General features: G+C 33.3%; 1 protein-coding gene across 2 annotated transcripts in view; it reads right to left on the reverse strand.

Moving 5' to 3' along the window:
* milt (trafficking kinesin-binding protein milt) overlaps positions 1-19,204 on the reverse strand; it is a 37,973-nt gene that overhangs the window by 7,307 nt on the left and 11,462 nt on the right. The window contains exon 1 of one of the 2 annotated variants that reach the window (XM_018547512.1): positions 16,030-16,225. The exons of the other annotated variant lie outside the window; for it this stretch is intronic. The gene's annotated coding sequence lies outside the window, so the exon portion shown is untranslated. Of the gene's footprint in view, positions 1-16,029; positions 16,226-19,204 lie in introns of those variants that run through there. 2 annotated transcript variants of the gene reach the window in all.

The following is a 19,204-nucleotide window of genomic DNA, read 5'->3' on the forward strand; positions in this document are numbered from 1 at the left end:
GGGGGGGGGGGGGAAACAGATTATAAGTCGGGATGAATTACCCATAAAGTATATTATACGCCGTAAACAAATTTAGAATGAGAAAATGAAGACACTCGAAAGCATTTAGAAATCGAAAGGGATCCACTTCAGGAAGAAACAAATGTTTCACGTTTTAACGAGCTTCATATTTTTGTGGTTTAGAAATCTGAACTTTTAATAGCAGGTAATTCTGAGCCGTTTATTATTTTATTTCTGTATGATAAGGATTGCAGAGGGAGATTTGTGTGTGTGTGTGAAGGAACTCATTAAATTCTAGACATAGAATTTGGAAGCTCTATCCCATCAAGAAGTGCACTACACTAATTGCGCATTAAATTCTTTATCATTTTATAAGTTCTAATATATACACGGAAGGAAAGATTTTTAATTAAGTATCTAAAAATTTAGTTATACAAATCCAGATCTGAAAATAATTTTGTTAGACTATCAAAATGATTATGTAGGGAATTCAAGCATAATGAAATTTTGATATAGTACAACTCAATTTAAGTGTCTTACATAATTATTTTGATACTTCAATAAAATTATTTTCAGATCTGTTTATCAAGCTAAATTTTTAGATACTTTATTAAAATCTTTCCTGCCTTGTATATACCGGAACTTATATAAAATGATAACGAATTTAATGTAGTGCACTTCTTGATAGGATAGAGTTTTCGAATTCTATATCTAAAATTTAATGAGTTGTTCCTTCACACACACAAATCTCCCTCTGCAACTAAACCTTATCATACAGAAATAAAATCATCAAAATCGTTTTTTCCATGTAGTATGAATAATTTTATTTTATAGTAACAGAGAGGTAATAAACGTAATATTGCAAAGTGTATATCTTTTAGATATTCATCTTTTAAAAAAATATATTTCGCATCTTGTTATATAATATTAAATATATGTGTCAAAGTGAAATAAGATGATGGAATATAGACTTGAAATTATATCCTTCGATGAAGTTTCACAGGTGTCTTCATAAAGTAATTGATACATCAATTTGTATTTTGTTCTATTGAAAGATGCTTGTTTATATCGTAACAATACTGAAGAAGCGAGACTAAACGAATGTAATGGGGCACTTTCAATTCCAACGAGAGGCGCTTCGATGCCCACCACTGCATTTCGAACAGACTCCTCGTCATCATCTTTATGACGACGTGGCATCTTCACGAGCGAATTACGTTAAGACACTTTCAAGGTCAATTGACCGCGATATTCGATGAGTGAATTTGCAGAAAGTGCCGCGGATACTTCGAAGATTTTCCTGCTGATCGAAGCGTGATGTTAAAAAAAGAATTAAAAATAAACCAGAGAAATATATATATGTATATATATTTGTGTGTATATCATATGTTTGTGAAAAAATGGAATAGAACCTCTGTTGGAAAGTTTTAAATTTTTCAAGAGCTTGAAAATTCCAATATCAATTTGTTAATTTTGTATAAATGTTTGAAGAAAGATTTCACTACAGAATTTTTAAAGATATTTTTTAAGAATAAGAATATTTTTTTTAAATCTACATTTTCTAAATTTTTTGTCTTTTTAATCTTTTGCATACACTAAACTAAAAAAAAAAACCGGTCTGCTTGGATTAAATAATAATTCTGATGGAAAATGGATAAATCAAAATTTTTTGGTTCTATCTACTAGAAATTTAGTCTAGAATTCTGATATTATTTTAATAAAAATAAAAATTCTAGTAGATTTTATCACAATCATCAACCAAAATTTCGGTCTCAACTAGAATTTTACTAAATTTAATTAGAAAATATTGATTCATCCATTTTCAACTAGAAAATTTATATAAAATGTATTTAGACATACTTTACTTTTTACTCAAGTTTTCATATTTCTTTTTAGACGTTTTCCTTATACATATTTCTTTGATAGCGCAGTTTTATAAGGAGGTGAGATCGAGATTTATGAAATCGTTTGCGACCTTGTAATATTTTTATAGTAGAACAAAATCCAATAGCGCGTTTTCGATAGCTTTTACAATATAATTTACTTTATGTAAAACAGTGCGACTAGAAACCACAGACCGTGTAGTTAAAATATTGTTCAAACTCAGAAGGCTACGGAATTTTATCCTTCATGACAGATACGATTGAACCATTATTTTGTTAGATTTGATTGAAAATATAACTTAGAATTAATATAAAAATATTTTTTGTTGCATGATTATACTGGATTTTGTTGCGTTTCTCGTTGCAGACTACCGTGCATTTATAATCAATCTCTTGGATAATTTCCTACATCGCGTTTACGTATTGACGAAGCAGGGAAGATTAATTAATCAAACAAAATATATTAATCATTCATTAAAGATAATATTATTAAAAATAAAAAATAAGATAATCATATATAAAATTAAAAATAAGACGCACTATCTTGATTAAGATCCCTTTATTTTTAATCATACAAATTCAAATACCTACAAATATTTCATCTTTTTTATTACTTATCAAAGATACTAAACATTGGATTGTATCCTGGAATTTATATCCCCGATACATTATATAGTGATATGCCAGTTACTCCGTATGGAGCTTTAAAACCAGTCTCGACTCTTTTTTATACACAAAGGGACGATGCGAACTCGTCGATCTGGTACGATCGGAATGCAGATAAACCTTCTCATGCCGGAAAATCATGAAGAGGCACGCAAATAGCATTCTACGTTAATTCGTTCGTGTATCAAGTAAAAAGTAAATTGCCTATTTCCGGAATAACGTTAATTACCTCACATTTTTATAGAAAAGATATGATATTAAACTAATAAAAAAATAAAAACTTTTTTTAATTTTTTGCAAGTACTGATAATATCCTTTGAAATGCTGTTATCAATATAACAATACTGTGATTTAAAATAAATTTTACAGAAGCGTATCTGCAAGCAAAACGATAGCACGTGCAACAAAAAGATATTTTCACACATAGTAACAATAAAAATGTAAATTTGCAAAAACTTACAAAAATAAGCGTATAAAAATAAAATGCGCAATAAGTATATTCGCAAAAAAGAATAAACAAATGACCTTATTACATAGCTTCATTATATCTTATCTAATTTTATCGAGACAAGCTATTATTTATTGTCAGCATATAATATTCCTTATCTACCGTACGTGCACTGTACCATCTACGTTTAAATCTAAGCCGTGTAATTTTAAGCCATCCTTGGACGTAAATATTTTCAAAAGCAAATGATCAGGTGAGTAAAGTCCAAAGCGGAGAATGAGACGTCTAAAATGTGTAAATAAATGCACGTCGAAGAAATAGATGATGCGGACGCCACTTAGAAAAGTTCATACTGCGCCAGACAATTATCGACTTGTTAAATATTAAATATATAACTAAAACTGCGGATGCAAAAAGTAAGTTTGCTGTCACTCTTGTATATTATCAAGGATTACGAAAGTATACCCCATAATGTTACATCAATCACAATGAATAGAATACAAAAGTATCATCCACTGCAATGACAAGAGAAAGTCTATGGTTACGTTGTACGTAATATTGCAATATGTCTGTTAATCAGCCATAAAATATAAAAAATTGCCCAGAGAAGACCTTATTAACATTAAAGATCTATAGGATAATTCCGGTATATACGCCGCATCTAATTTATTAAATATTATTTATTATGTTTAAGGTACAATCTTCCTATATATATTACAAGTGTTATAACATGAGGTACATATTTCATGTAATACGTTTATTACATTTAGCGCACACTGAATCCAATCTGCGCACTTTGCATGCTTTGGACATAAATCCCGCCCGCTAAAAATATCCTAAATAGATAGGATATACAAAACAATAAATTAAACAAAGAATGCAAGAGCAAAGCATACTTGTATTTTGCTATACAACATACTTTGCTATTCTTCTACACTTATATATCATGAAATAACCACTAAGTCTTTTACACATCCTACGATTCGTTTTATGTAAATTATAATTTATGACGACGCTATTTAATACAGTGATAAATCGATACAATTTTTACAATAATTTCATTACTATTAACAATAAAAACTTGAAATCATAACATAATACTAACATAAAGGCATATATCAAAATAGTTGCCGGAAAATTATCCCCACTCCTTCTATTTTTTCTAATTTCTGCAGTGTATGATATATCCTCACGCGGCGTATTTACCAGAGTTACCCTATATATATGTATATGACACAAGTTTAATATGCTTGTTTCTGTAAAAATATTTGTATTTAAAGTATGAGCCTTTCCTTTAATGTAATTATGTAAAAATCATAGAAACTGATAGTAAAAATGTACGTGATAGATAAACTAAGAAAAGCTTCTAAACTATTTCATTAAAAAAATCCCAGTAATTAATTCCCGTTACATGTATAACTATTATAAAATTGATTTTTTATTCAATATATCGTAATGTCAGAGCTGCAATGTCGATGAAGTGACGATTTAATGCCGTAATTCTGACGCAGTGCGAACGTAAACGACACATCAATCAGGACAACAAAACGGGGTTACTGACAGGAAGTGCACGTGCAGGATGCCTCCGACGGCGAGCCGAGGAGGAACAATGGCAAGCCCTCGACGCTGCAACCCTTGCATCCCCAGCAAGGTGCACTGACTTTCGTTGTCGGCACCGAGGAACCCGAGACGAGATAATTCGCTGCTTCGAACAAGGATAGACACTCATCGCCGTCGTCGCTGTCGATGTCGTGATGCTCGCCGGAAGTCGTCGGCGGCCTGATGTCATCGTCGTACTCGTACGGATCATCCTCCTGCGGATCGTCGTGGTTGCGGCCGGTCTCCGGCTCCACGACGTCCGGCGTCGGCGTCCTCTCTTCGCGAATCGCGGATTCCTCCTCCAGGGTATACGCGGGGTCCGTGGACCAGTTCCGATACCAAGAGCTGTTATAAATACGTCTTTCATGCCGGCGCGCTTTCGCGATTATATGGTGATTCACGTGGGGTATAAAAGAGAAAAAAAAAAATGATCTAACGCATGATAAGGAACCAATTATCATCTAATGCGTCTGCACCCAAATTGCAAGTAGTAATTGTACATGTATAATATATATACACACACATACGTAAATTAGTTAATCTTATGATGTGAAATAGTTATATTGTGAAATAAAATAAAATCTAAAAATTTTTTATATATACAAGGTGGGGCATTTAAAACAGGCCATCTGAATAACTCGTTTCTTTTTGACAATAGAAGAAAAAGTGTCAAACAAAAGTTGCTTGGTTACGAGGGGCACATAATGTGATGATAATAATTGTTTTGTAGGTGGAGGCGTAAATGATAGGCAAAGATAAAATCTGTTTTTTTTATTGAAATGAATGTTTTTTTATTTACATTCTGATGAAGCATTTTAAGACGAATACAATAACCTATAATTGAAGATCATTCAAGGTTACGCAAGGTCAATAATGGATAATAATTGAATGTAATGGAAAATAAATTATTTCAAGGCACTCTTCAAATCGTGTACAATTCTGTGACTGGGCACTACGAAGACCAAAAAAAAATTATATGTTTGCCATTAAAATTTACTGACGAAGCTACATTTACAAACAATGAACAATAAATTTTCGCAACATGCACTATTGATCAATAGAAAACTCACATTGGCTGAGAGAAGTGGACAGACAGAGACCTTGGTCCATAAATGTCTGAGCTGGAATTCTTAAAAAATAATTCTTAATAATAGTGGTAATATTTCTATTAAAATTATTGACCTTGCGTAACCTTGAATGACCTTCAATTATAGGTCACTGTATTCGTCTTAAAATGCTCCATCAGAATGTAAATAAAAAAACACATCATTCCAATTAAAAAAAAAAAAACAGCTTTGACCTTTGCCTATCCTTTACGCCTCCACCTATAAAAACAATCATTGACATCACATGTGCCCCTCGAAACCAAACAACTTTTGTTTGACACTTTTTCTTCTATTGTTAAAAACAAGCGAGTTATTCAGGTGACCTGTTTTAAATTCCCCTCCCTATATATAATTACCAGAAAAGTAACTAAAAGAAAAAGTTTGTTTTGTTTACATTGACCGATAACCAAATAAAATGATCTCGAAATAATGAACACATTCCGCGTGACGGAATTCGAATTAACGTCTCTATTACTCGTAATCTTTAGTCGTAACTGTGATCGATAAGCGTCTTTTGTTATCATTTCCCGTGTATGCTTTCTCTTTCGTATTGTTCTTGTGTAATGATTTTAATCTCTGTTGACTTTAACGTTTCGCTAATGGATAATGCAGAGACTATATTTTTGTTACTTAATTTTTAGCTTTTTTTTGCCATACAAAATATCTGCGCAGCGACATCGACAACTGTCGATAGGCGTGTAAAAAAAACAGTTACAGAATAGTACCCCTGTTTTATCTTTTTTAAAAATTATAATATATTATTAATGTGTGTGTGCGCGCGCGCAACAAAATATTGGTTTATTATAATTCGTAGGTTATGTAATTTATACGTACACGTTCATATCTTAATACTCCGTCTCCATTGTAACCGACATAAAGAGTTTTAACAAAGAAATAATTACAGATAAAACGCTTAATGAAGTATGTAGTTACAAATAGACTTGAAATAATATAAATTGAATTATATAAGTTCTATAATCACTTGATGTAATAATTCATTCATTTTTATTTCAACATTTTATTTTGTACTAATAATCCTCATTTTATGTAATCCCAAGTGTAATCTGTGATTTATTAATGAATCATTTAAAGAAAAATTCATTAAAAATATCTTGCACGGAATAAAAAATGAATTATGACTGCATTATATTTGTGGTTCGTAGTGTGCAGCACCTTGAAGGAAGGATGAGAAGTAATTATTGATTTTCTTCGTCCCGTACTTGCATAAGTATCTGCAGCAGATAATCGCAAATCTACACAGCTTAGTACAATTTAAAAAATATTCCGTAAGTCGTATTATATAATTGCATCGAAAGACACTTTCTTGCACTTTCAATCGAGTTCTTTAATAAATTATATAATAACACATAATAAATCAAGATGATCAAAGAAAACTAAAATAGACATCTGTGATTTTGTAAGAAATATTTTATGTGTAATTATAAGAAATGTTTAATGTAATTAAAAAAATTGTTGTTTCAAATCTTTGTCTATAATTTTTTGCCACTGTGTCGCGTGAGCGTGTTTAAGATCGAGAAAAAAGATCCATCGTACTTCTTAATGATTACTGCGTAAGTAATCAGTGTCATTTTGAGTTTCCTGCTTTTGCAACACGAACGCAAACCACCTACTGTAAAATAATCGGATTATGAAACCTGCGCTTTTGTTATCAATGCCATTTGTCGTTTTGTGTCCTATTTCTGTAGTTTGCAATGTAACCAACGCATTTCAATACCCGACTTTTGCATGCATTGTTTATCACATTCGTTTATTTCAATAGCGAGACACATTGGGGCTTTTTAAATGCAAATCAAGTTATTTCTATTTTGCAAATATCTTTTTATGTCATTAAGAGATTGAAAGCCATGATTGAATTTACGAAAATGTTAAATAAATGTTAAATGTTTTGAAGCATATAGAGTGAAAAAATGTAAAAATATAATATTATAGTCATATTCCGTTAATTTTTGAAACGTAACGTTAAAGTCAATAAATAAAAAAGCCAGTAAATCGATAAATGACAAAAATAATTAATTATACAAACAAAGCCAAGTATAATTTCCTTACGAACTCTCGATATTTAAAAACCAAGAAATATGTATCCGAGGATCAGGCAATAGAGAGTCAGACGTGGTTCTTTGTACGTAATTAATAATTTATTCTTTAAAAATATCGAAAAATAATGTTTTTTCAATACAAATAGACGTTATTTTTCAATATTTCTAAAGAATAAATTATTAATTACGTACAAAGAACCACGTCTGACTCTCTATTGCCTGATCCTCGGATACATATTTCTTAGTAATTAATTATACAATGTACTCTTAAAGAAAATTATATATAGAGGTAATGGCACCTATTCAACTATACAAATTTTAAACAAGTGATTTTAAATAAAATAGTTTATCCAATTATGTACATCGGTTTACTTGTAAAATTTGTATAACTGTTACTTATACATATAATACTACTAGGTCTTTGTCTCCGAGTATGATATATTAACTTGTAGTTACTGATCAGCAACTGAAATTGTTTCTGCGCGAAAGATGAAGCGAGCGTTTAACGTAATCAAGAGACGTTAATCCGAGGCCTTCTTATCGGTATTACGCAAATTCATGACAAGCAATACTATCATTTTCAGACTTATACATAATTGAGACTGCCAGAAGGATATTGACGAAGGAATCATATTTCAAATATAACACTAAAAATTTTAAAAGCCTGTAATAAGCACAAGATAATATAATAAATAAAATTACAGAAAAAAAATATTATAGGTAATACATTAGCGGATAAACACTTATGATAATTCAATTACATCCAAGAATATTAAACTGAATACTACATGTAATCATTAAAAATCGTGTAAAAAATTTACGCGTATGTGAATAATGAGAACGTTTATACCGCAAGTGCAATTCTTTTTTCTCCCACAACGTACACAACCAAGTATCGAGAAAATGATGAATTATTAAGAGCGTTTGGACAATTCGAGCACGTCACAATATCCGCGATGCTAAAGCTAGAGGGAGAAAGAGAGTAACGAAGTGATGATGTTAAAAGAGAGAGAGAGAGAGAGACGAAACGTCTAGCCTAGTATAGCGATGACGCGCGACTAATAAATGCGCGTCGATCCGTCGAGTCGTTGCGATTCGTCGCCCGGGTGATTTTAATTCATGCCCGACGGTGTGCGTGCAATTATTGCCATAGCGATATTTACCATTCAACGCGTTAATCCGCCGCAGAGGCGAGGCGAGGCGAGGCGAGGCGAGCCGAGAGGAGGGCGAAGCCGGCTGCGGGCGGGCGGGCGCGCGTGACGTCACGTCACGTTTCGAAGATTCGCCCTGATTCACCCCAGCGCTGGCACGCGTTGCTCCGCGACGATGTGATGGCGCATCCCGTTCCCGAGCCCCGTTTTCCCGTTACGCGCTGATCGTAAAGACGATCCTCCGCGACGACACGTCGTTTTGTGCGCGCACGAGATATCGCAGCTGACGGAACGTCACGCGATAGGATCGATGCGCCATCTTGAGAGCCGTCCGGGCCGCGGACGGAACGTCAGGAACGGGAACGTCGGGGAACATCGGCCGCGCGGACACTGCGGAACGGAACGGCTGGATGCGCGCGCGCGCGTCCAGCCAACTATATATATATAAAGGGAGGCATCGCCTCCTCCCAACCCCATCAGTGCACCCCGACGTGACCTTGACGCCGCGGTGCTCGGAGCTTAATTAACAACCCCGAACCACCCCTCCTATATTTTAATAGCCTCCGCTTCGTCATTCTTGGTTTTATAAACGTGAATTTTACATCGAAACGTATACACTGTTAAAAAAGACACGAAACTTCATATAAATGTAACGGAAATCGTTAAATCTAAGTTATTTGTCATTTTATGCTCATTGACAAACATCGAACGATTTTAATGTTGCTTTGAAATTTGTTTCCGTTACTTTACATGAAATTTAATGTAATCTCTTTATACAGAATCTCGATCAAACAACTATCTCAGACGTCTAAGGTAGGCTTCCACTACAATGCCTTACTGATGAGTCCAGTAATGGAAGCCGGGAAGAAACGCCAAAAATCAAGTGATATTCTTCGTAGTATATTAGAATAAATTAATGAATATGCAGGTCACATTTATGACCGAAAAACGTTCATTTAATTTAATTTAATTATATTAAAGACAATTTCTCACAAAAAAGATCCAGTGTAGTGGTATATGTTCATTATTTATCTTACAATTAGTTTAAATTTAATGTATATATTTTTAACAGGGTAACTCCAGTGATAGTTTCTATTTGTTTTTCTTCTTCCAATTTTTAAGATTGTTTTCGATTACTATATTCTAGTGATATTTTAAGAAAATATGCAAAATCATTTGACTATAACATTAATAAATTGAATTATATATATTCAATCTTATGCAACATGTAAGACCTGCTTTGTGTGGATTATGGCCAGTCAATTTATTATATTCAACTACATTCACACGATCTATTCATAGTTGGTTCTTATATTCAAGACCGTCTTAAGATGCTTACATACGACTTTGTGATTGACTTATGCTATTTTAAGCCGATCGTAAATATAAAAATTGACTTTAAATACCACAGTTATAGAATCGCGTATTACCATCTTGAAGTGTTACCTAAAACGATCTTGAAATAAAAACCAATTATGAATATCGATCTATAATTGGCATTAGTTTCAAGGAAATCTGATGCGTTTTTACTTACATTCTCTTATGCTATACGTTATGATAATTTATATAACGTATATTTTACATAAAAATTATACATATGAATATTTATTATCATTATTATTTTACTTTATACATATAATATTATACCTATTACTTTTATTAAAGTTATAAGTTTACACGAACAGAATTATTACTGATGCGTCACTCATTCTCTTTCAACATTTATTGCTTCATGTATGATATAATATTTTGCCTTACTAATTTTTCGTTTTCTCTATCAATAGAGTTATTATTTTAATATATATTTTATCAATATATTTCACAAAATAAATAAATAACTCATTAAGCTACGAATCTAAGCCAAGATGTAAGTTGCTTTAATATAAACAATAAGTAAAATACAAAATTAAACGTTTCTATCCTTATCGGGTCATCATCAGTGTATATAAAATTTAAACGTAGGTGCAGTTAAAATCTTGATACAATGTATGAATATATGGTGAAATAATCTCACATGGAAGAAAACCTGTAAAGGTATAAATCTATATTTCAATTTAATGTTTAACTTTTAATTTTAAAAAGGGTATCTTTAAAGATCCCCGATATATCTTTAAAAAGATCCTTTAAAATACCTTTAAAAAGAGATAAGGGTAGAACGTTTGATTTTGTATTTTATTTACTTATTGTTTATATTAAAGCAACTTACATCTTAGCTTACACACTACTCGTGGTCTATTGAGTTATTTATTTATATATTTTATATTTTGATTCAATTGTTTTCTATAATACAGAAATAAATAAAAATACGAAATATACATAAATACTGAATTGAGTATAATTTAATTCAATATTTATATTTATAAACTTTTGAAGTTTTATATTTATAAAATTTTGATGCGAATTGTAGATTTAAGCCCGATCTACAATTGCGTAAACGTAGTTGTATAAGTTGTAAAAATTGACTAAACATAGTTGAATACGAGGAGAATATTCGACTGTCATTGGTCAATTCTTACAACTACAACCACTTACAACTACGTTTACGCAATTGTAGATAGGGCTTTAAAGTAAACTTAAGACACATAATGTAATAAAAAGGAAAACGGAGTCGTCACGATCGCATTGAAGGGAAGCTGCATTTAGAAAGCGGTCTGACCTTTCTACAAATAAACTAATTCGACAGTTTGTTGCATCGATGTGAATGACAATATACCTGTCATCGAGATGATAGTGCAAAAGCGAACGTAAAAGGATGGTGTAAATATAAACTACATATTATGCCGAATCGCGACTTTCGAAAAATAGGATACTTTTTTTGGGACGACCCTGGTAGTAATCGATACGGGGTTTGGCGTGAATCAGTAATACAATGTACCAAATCGATATCTCGCTTAATAAAAATTTCAGGAATAATACAATACACTTTGGCCCAGGTAAGCGGAAACGCGACCTGCGTAATGATCTTTCAAGACTGAGAGCAATATTTGTAGTCTGTTCTTATTGTACCGTCTTGAGTGATATCTTAAGACCGTATACTTAAGACAGTCCTAAACATGTGTAAGATCCGGCTATGAATACCACTCTTCAAATCATAATCGTGGAAGTCCTCTAATTACGAGATAAGAACGAGAAGAATAATGTTACGCATTAGCGTATCAAGATCGGGATCGATAACGCCACCTATTGTGCGGGATGTCGCGTTCGTATCCCGGCGAGACAGCGAATCTCGGGCAAAATTGCCCCCCCCAGTCGCGGAAGCTGCGAGCGCACGTAAACGCATGTCTGAATGTGGCGCAAGGAAGTGACGCCTCCCCGCTGCATCGGCTGGATAAACGCACCGTGGAAAATCCACGTTTTCACGGCCGAGACGCTGCGGCTCTCCTTGGAAGTCGCGCGGATCCGATCGGTCGCTCGAGCGTGTCGAATAATTTTGCGCGCGAAGCGTTACATTTCTTTCGAAGTGCGCTAACGCTGATAGTTCGAGGTCACCGCGAGGTTGCGTTTTCGTACGGTACCTCGCGAGCGGTCGTACAGGATAAGACGGTATTTTTGTTCGCGTGCACCGCGGGAAAAGGTAAGAGGAAAATGCCACGGGAATATACGTATTTTTTTTTTTTCTTTCTTTTCGTATTAATTTCGTCGTCAAACGACTTTCCAGCGAGGAAACGACTCTCCTAACCAGGCAGATTAACATTTTTTGCATTACGCTAGTTTGACCGCTGTTTCTACCAGCTCTTTCTAAAATGGCAAATAAGAGGAGAAATATTATCTGTTAATGAATGTAAACGAAGTTACGATATATCTAAAGAATTATGAGAGTCGAGAAAAGTGTAATATATCTCAATTTGCAAAGATTTTATACTAATTGTGAAACAAAATTACACTTGTGACAAATCAAAGCGAAGATATTTGTAAATATTATTCGGCATTAATGTAGCTTCGCACTAAAATCGACTTTCTGATACGCGTACTTTTACATTTTTATTTGAAACATTATTATTAGAAATATTGATTTTCTAATTAGGTAAAATCGTGGTTTAAAGAGGCATTTAACACACTTTCAGCGGCAAAATAAAGATAAATCACCTTCTCGGCTACGCAAGATCATACACTACAATTAAGATGCCAAGCGACAGGTGTCAAAGAACTCGCACTACACGATTCGCGTGCAAAATGCCGCATGTAAGAAGTTAATTGTGAGAAGAGATAAAAAGATAGAAACGGGCATAAACGTACGATACGAGTTCACGAATTTCCCATGACCAGAGAACCGGAAAGGTGAAGAGTAAAGATATGATAATGCTTTGTTAACTGTAAACTTTTCTTAGCTGCACCTCTATTAGGCGCGATGTATAATAAAATGTCGTTGATGCAAGCGGTCGTGTTCCACCGCTCCTTAATTGACGTAATTGAAATAATTGCGTAATTGAAATAACATGCGTTAATATACAGTGATTAAAGCCACAGTAAGGTCAGTAAGCTCTACTTTCGCAAAAAAGCATCTTCCACGAAGATTATCATCCGTTTCTCATTGTTGCGAATAAATAATATGAAGATCATTTTTGCGCATTGAAGAATAAAAAATAAAATTAACAAAATTCTATTAGTTTAAACAAGATTCTAAAGGACTCTTTTTTTTTTATACAAAATGATAAACATAAAAATGGCATTGTAAGAGTCAAATAAATAAGAGTGACATTCTAAACGGCTAATTAAATCATATATTCTAAAGTATAACTATTTTGATAATACTTAAAAACTAACTTATGATATAACATTAAAAAACAGAGATATATTACTTTACACTGTAAAAAATAAAATTAACATTTTAACTCAAAGACGTTGAGTGGATTTTTTGAGACATGCAAAAATGTTAAAATTAACATTTTTGTGTTAATGTTAACATTTTTGCATGTCTCAGAAAATCCATTTAATGTCTTGGAGTTAAAATTAACATTTTATTTTTTATTACAGTGTATTACTAGTTTCTAGTAGTTCAAATATACGTTTAAAACATTATACATATTTAAAGTGTATTATACACGTTTAAAATATTATACATGCATAAAGTATTATACATATTAATACCTTACAAAAAAAGGAGTTTTAAAAGTGCTAATATTATAACATGACTGAATCAATTTGTCATGTATTTTAAAGTTAATCTGTTACTGTTATTGTCTCGTAAATCTACAAGCACATGTGTCTCCGTAAAGCATGTGTCGTATATAAAGTGCCGTTAAAATTGCTCGACTGAAATCACGTGTGGGTCTCCTTCTCGGTCTTTCATTCTTAACGAGTGATACCTTACGAGGTGCGCTGCGATATCCTTTATCCATTTATCATAGGAAAACCGTTATCCGCAGCATACATTTCGATTACTCGCGGTTTCTTGATCACGCCGTGCAATCGCCGCTCTCGACGATCCCAATGATCCACGTATGCTTGCGCTCAATTTTCTCCTGCAAGTTCTTATACAATAAGCGGTCGCTTGTTCTCGCAGCAACATTGACAACAATCCTCCCGATATCTTGAGCATCTTGCCCCGCAGAAGTGGCAATTTATTCCCCGTAATCAATTCTTGCGATCATCGACGTATTATGAATTATAAAGCACATGCTGTTTATCTGTCATTCGGATGTCGCTCTAGAATATCTAACAATAAGTGTCCCAGGACACCGTCAAACTCCATCTAGAAATGGGCGATCTCGATTCGATTTTCTGAGGAATTGATTCTTTTATACCGAGTAATCGATTTTTTAGATTGATTTTGCTGCTTCGATTAATCCTGTAAATCGATTCTTTAGACCAAAGATCGATTCTATCAAAATTTTTTCACTTTTTTTTTTCGAAAAATCGATTCTTTTGAAAAAAAAATTGTCCATCCTTATCCCCATCTCACATGCAGCGTAAGCCGCATATTGATTCAAGGATTGATTAATGAGTTTCTTGACATTCACCTTCACGCGTTAAGATCAAGGATGAAATAATACTTGACAATCGGATATTAATTTTAATTAATAGGCAGTATATGTTAAATTATAAATAATGCTTATGATTAATCAGACTGATTCATATATCATGATACTAGTAATAATATTTTGTACCCCTTGTCGATAAAATACTCATCCTTTATATAACCATACCTCTATTTACATTGATAAAATTGTTTTAGAGACAATCTTTTTTCCTAGACTTTTAATATTAATTAGTTTCAATGGCACGGTGCACAAAAACTTTAATCTGAATATAACATATTTTTTTAGTGTATACAGTTATACGAGTATGTACACACATCAAGAAACGTGATAACGTCTCGAAACATTTTATTGATAAGTATATACATCTTATCGTAAACGAAACGGTACAACGTATTCTTGAGAGAAACAAGAATGCTTTTCTCGAAAGAAATTGTCGTTTTTTTATATATACACATCATCGGAAGAAGCTGATATGAGGGATTTCAATAGTTGCTTTCCATTTACACACAAGTGAAACTGAGTCTGAAGTGAGCTGAGTATAAAATACTCAGATTAATGACGTCACTACTTGCTTACTTTGGTAAAATTAACAAATAACAACACAGGTTTTTATAACCTCACTTTTAAAGTGAGTCTACGAGACTCAATAAAGCACACGGTCTCGATCTCTTGTGCAGTTTGTAGATAAAAACTCAGTTGAATCTCACTTCTCAGAATGCAAAAGGAACGCGCATTCAACTGAGTTGATGACGTCACAAGTGAGGATTATTTGAGAATCGAAGAGTAAATGGAAAGCAACTATTGTCAAGACTGGAAATTTATCATTCATGTTATGTTTACTATCATAGATTTTCATAGTACTGACAGTGATATCGGAACATCGATTCGGATATACTAGAATTCTTCAATAAAAAATACGTAATATCGTGATACATAACGAGCATTAAAATCGCAATCAATCACTGAGAAAAATTTCTGATTGAAAATAAATATGTATTAATACAATTCTGATTATTTCAAATAGAATTATAATAAATTCAACGAGAAATTCTGCCTTGTCGATTTTTAACTAAAATTTCAATTAATGCAACCAGACTCTCCTTTCTCAGTGATTAGTACAATCTGAATTAGCATTTACCTCTATTCAACAGCAGAGTCCGAATAACCCTTATGTAGATCTTGCCGTGTTTGGTTCGCGCGACGTGGAAGAGGAAGTCCGAGAGATTACCATCGCCTTCATGAATATCCGTTCTCTCGGAGAGGACCTCTCGAAGCGTCGCGACGCGTTCCTCCGGCGTGCTCTCGTCGGGCGGACCGAGTCTCCTTTCAAGATACTCGACCACTCCGATGTCCTCCCAGAATTGTGGAAAATCAGATGCATTCTCTCGCGACGGGGTGTTCAATATCATCCGCGTACTACCGGAATCAACGAGATCACTTCCAGTTGCACCAAGACCGGCGTACGAAACGTCCAACGCGAGACTATCGAAGGTGTGAGTGATAATAGAACTGACATCTCTCCCTCTCGAAGTCGACGGGACAGTTTCATCTTGCTGATAAATAGGCGAATGCAGAGGACTCGGGGATGCGTCGCTGTTAGCGCGAAGGGGAGTCGAGCTGTTCATGACCTTGACATGATCCTGCCCACGAGAGTTGGGTATTGCAAGCTCAAATGAAAGCTTTCTCTATTAGCCTTTTAATCTTGCCTCCTCGATCTCTTTTTTCATTCCATTAATCTTTAATATCGTCATGTTATATTGTTAAACATATTTATGTCTAAAAAGTGTAATCACTGATCAGCTTTCTTCAGTCGTCGTTTCCTTTCGAAAGTTTCGTATTTCACACTATTGTTTATAATCAGATTCTTTTCTTTTTAACAACATCGAGAGTTAATTTTAATAATTTAGCATGCATTCGTCTGATGATAAAAAGTTTTGTATTTCCGAAGAACTTTTCGCTTGTTGTTCGATATTCGTTACTGTATCCCACAACTGTCTCAAGTAGGTATTATTATTATACCGAGAAAATAGTTTTAGTACCTCAATGACACATAAGGACTTATTCTGAAATTCACAAATCTATATATGTATAACACGTAAATTACACTTTCCTCATAATACACGTTGCACTTTTTAATCGTCGGTGCCAGCGGTTGCTCCACTCGATCGCGAATCAGGAAATGCAATGATTTATGGTGTGCATGCCAGTTGTTTTTTTTTTTTTTTTTTTGGAAACTATCAAAAATTGAAAGATATACGTTCTAATTTCCATAATAATACTTAAAAAAAACTGGAATATTCTAAAAAAGGTATAAAGGAAAAAATGAATTTGTAAATATGTATATAGGTAAGTCGACATTGTTAAAGTGTAAATATTTAGAAAATAGTAAATTTTATTTAAAAATCTTAAAAGAAGCGTAAAAAGCAAATGAGTCACAGTTAATGAAGCGTAAAATTAAATTTTGAATATAATTTGCGCTCCACTAACTGCGTGTGTGACACTCATTTGCTTTAATTATAATATTATACGTATCTTTTAAATTTTATTAATAAGATATACACATTTTTATCGTAGTAATGTGGTAAATGTAAAATTTTCTATCGTATATCATTTTTTAATTTTATAATAAAAATATTTTTTCGAAAACTTTTAAGATAACAAACTTAATGTTTGAGAAACGCGACACCATAATGCGATAAGATTAAATGCTTGCTCGATTTATGAGGATTAATTAGAACGGATTAGAAATTCGTTCAGCAAGCAATACGAGCAATTATAATGGTTATTTACAAATGTGATATGGTCGCTTGGAAGTTGGCCGTAAGAACACAAACAAGTTTAATAGCAAAAGTCCTCTTCTCAAACGACGGTAGTGAAGGCACCAATTCATGAATTGAGAATTTTCAATTTGTATGACAAGATCAAACTTGATTTATTAAATAATCCATTGCCGGTTATGTTATGCGAGCGGTATCTATAGTCTGCAGTGTTACTGTAATGATATCGTCTATCAAAGAAAGTATTAACAGATAAGAAAGAAAAAAAAGGTTCTCTTGGTTGCATTGTGACGAACGCGTAGAACGAAGCAAACCTGAGTTTATCGAATCGGAGCATCGCACTGTAGATAATCGGAGTTATCTCGAATCACTGATTGAAAGTTGTACGCGGAATGTATCAAGGTCCATGCATGTCAGAAAACACTCATTCGGGTTTAATAGTCTAACGGTCCAAGCTCTTGAGGATCCAAGTTCATTAACAATTGATTATTCCGGTATATTTAAACTCAAAACATAAGCTACATATAGTACGTTAAAGATATTTTTTAAATATTGCTCATTCACATATTTTCATTAAATTTAAATCATTTCACTCCGATTGTGCACTCTACTTTTAATTTAGGACTGTGTTTTATAAACGGGGACAAATAATGAACTGAAAATTCACACAAAAATACATATTATTAGACATTCAGACCCCATGAAAAGGACGGTTTTACTAAAGTATTTAAAAATTTAGTTGATAACAGGTCTGAAAATAACTTGAACCATCAAAATAATTATGTAAGACGCTCAAACTATTTGTTCAAATGTTAAAATTTGCAGCACTGCTCATGATGCGCTTGCGGTTTTTACGTAATTATTTATTAATTTAATGGCTGCGTTCAGCAGAAAAAGCAGCTTTGCAACTGTTGTATAAAATTCTTTAATATGATTGGACTTGCCCTTATTTCCTCATTAGATCTAAATGTATAAGCCAATCATATTCAAGAATTTTACAGCAGTTGCAAAGTTGCTTTCTGTGCTGAACGCAGCCAATGAAATTATTTTCAAATCTGTATCTATAGCTAAATTTGTAAATACTTCAATAAAATCGTTCTTTCGACCGTTTGACCGAGTATGGTCTTTTTTGCTTAATCGTATTAAATTAATTTCGATTACTAAAGGAACTTCTTACTCCGTTTATATCAAATGTAAAGTAACTTCCAATATTATAATCGAGATAATTTCTGTTTCTCTGAAAGCATCAAATAATTGCATGAATATGATGCGCAAAATAATTCGCGATTGGATCTCGTTAATATTCGTGAAAGTAAAGAGGTTCCGGGCATTAGTGGACGAACGGATGTACCTGAAAACTACAATTGCAAAGAGAAATAAGCATTATATTCGACCGAGTGTACTCGGTAATAAATGATATCGAGCGATCTCCTTTCGCAATAATTTTCGGCTTGGTAGATCGATCGCCCTAAATCGACAAGATCGTCTCGTTTCGGCGCTTTCGCCGCTCGAAGGCGGACATGCGAGTCAGTTTTC

This window comes from Cyphomyrmex costatus, unplaced genomic scaffold (assembly GCF_001594065.2).
Source record: "Cyphomyrmex costatus isolate MS0001 unplaced genomic scaffold, Ccosl1.0 scaffold643, whole genome shotgun sequence".
NCBI lineage: Eukaryota > Metazoa > Arthropoda > Insecta > Hymenoptera > Formicidae > Cyphomyrmex > Cyphomyrmex costatus.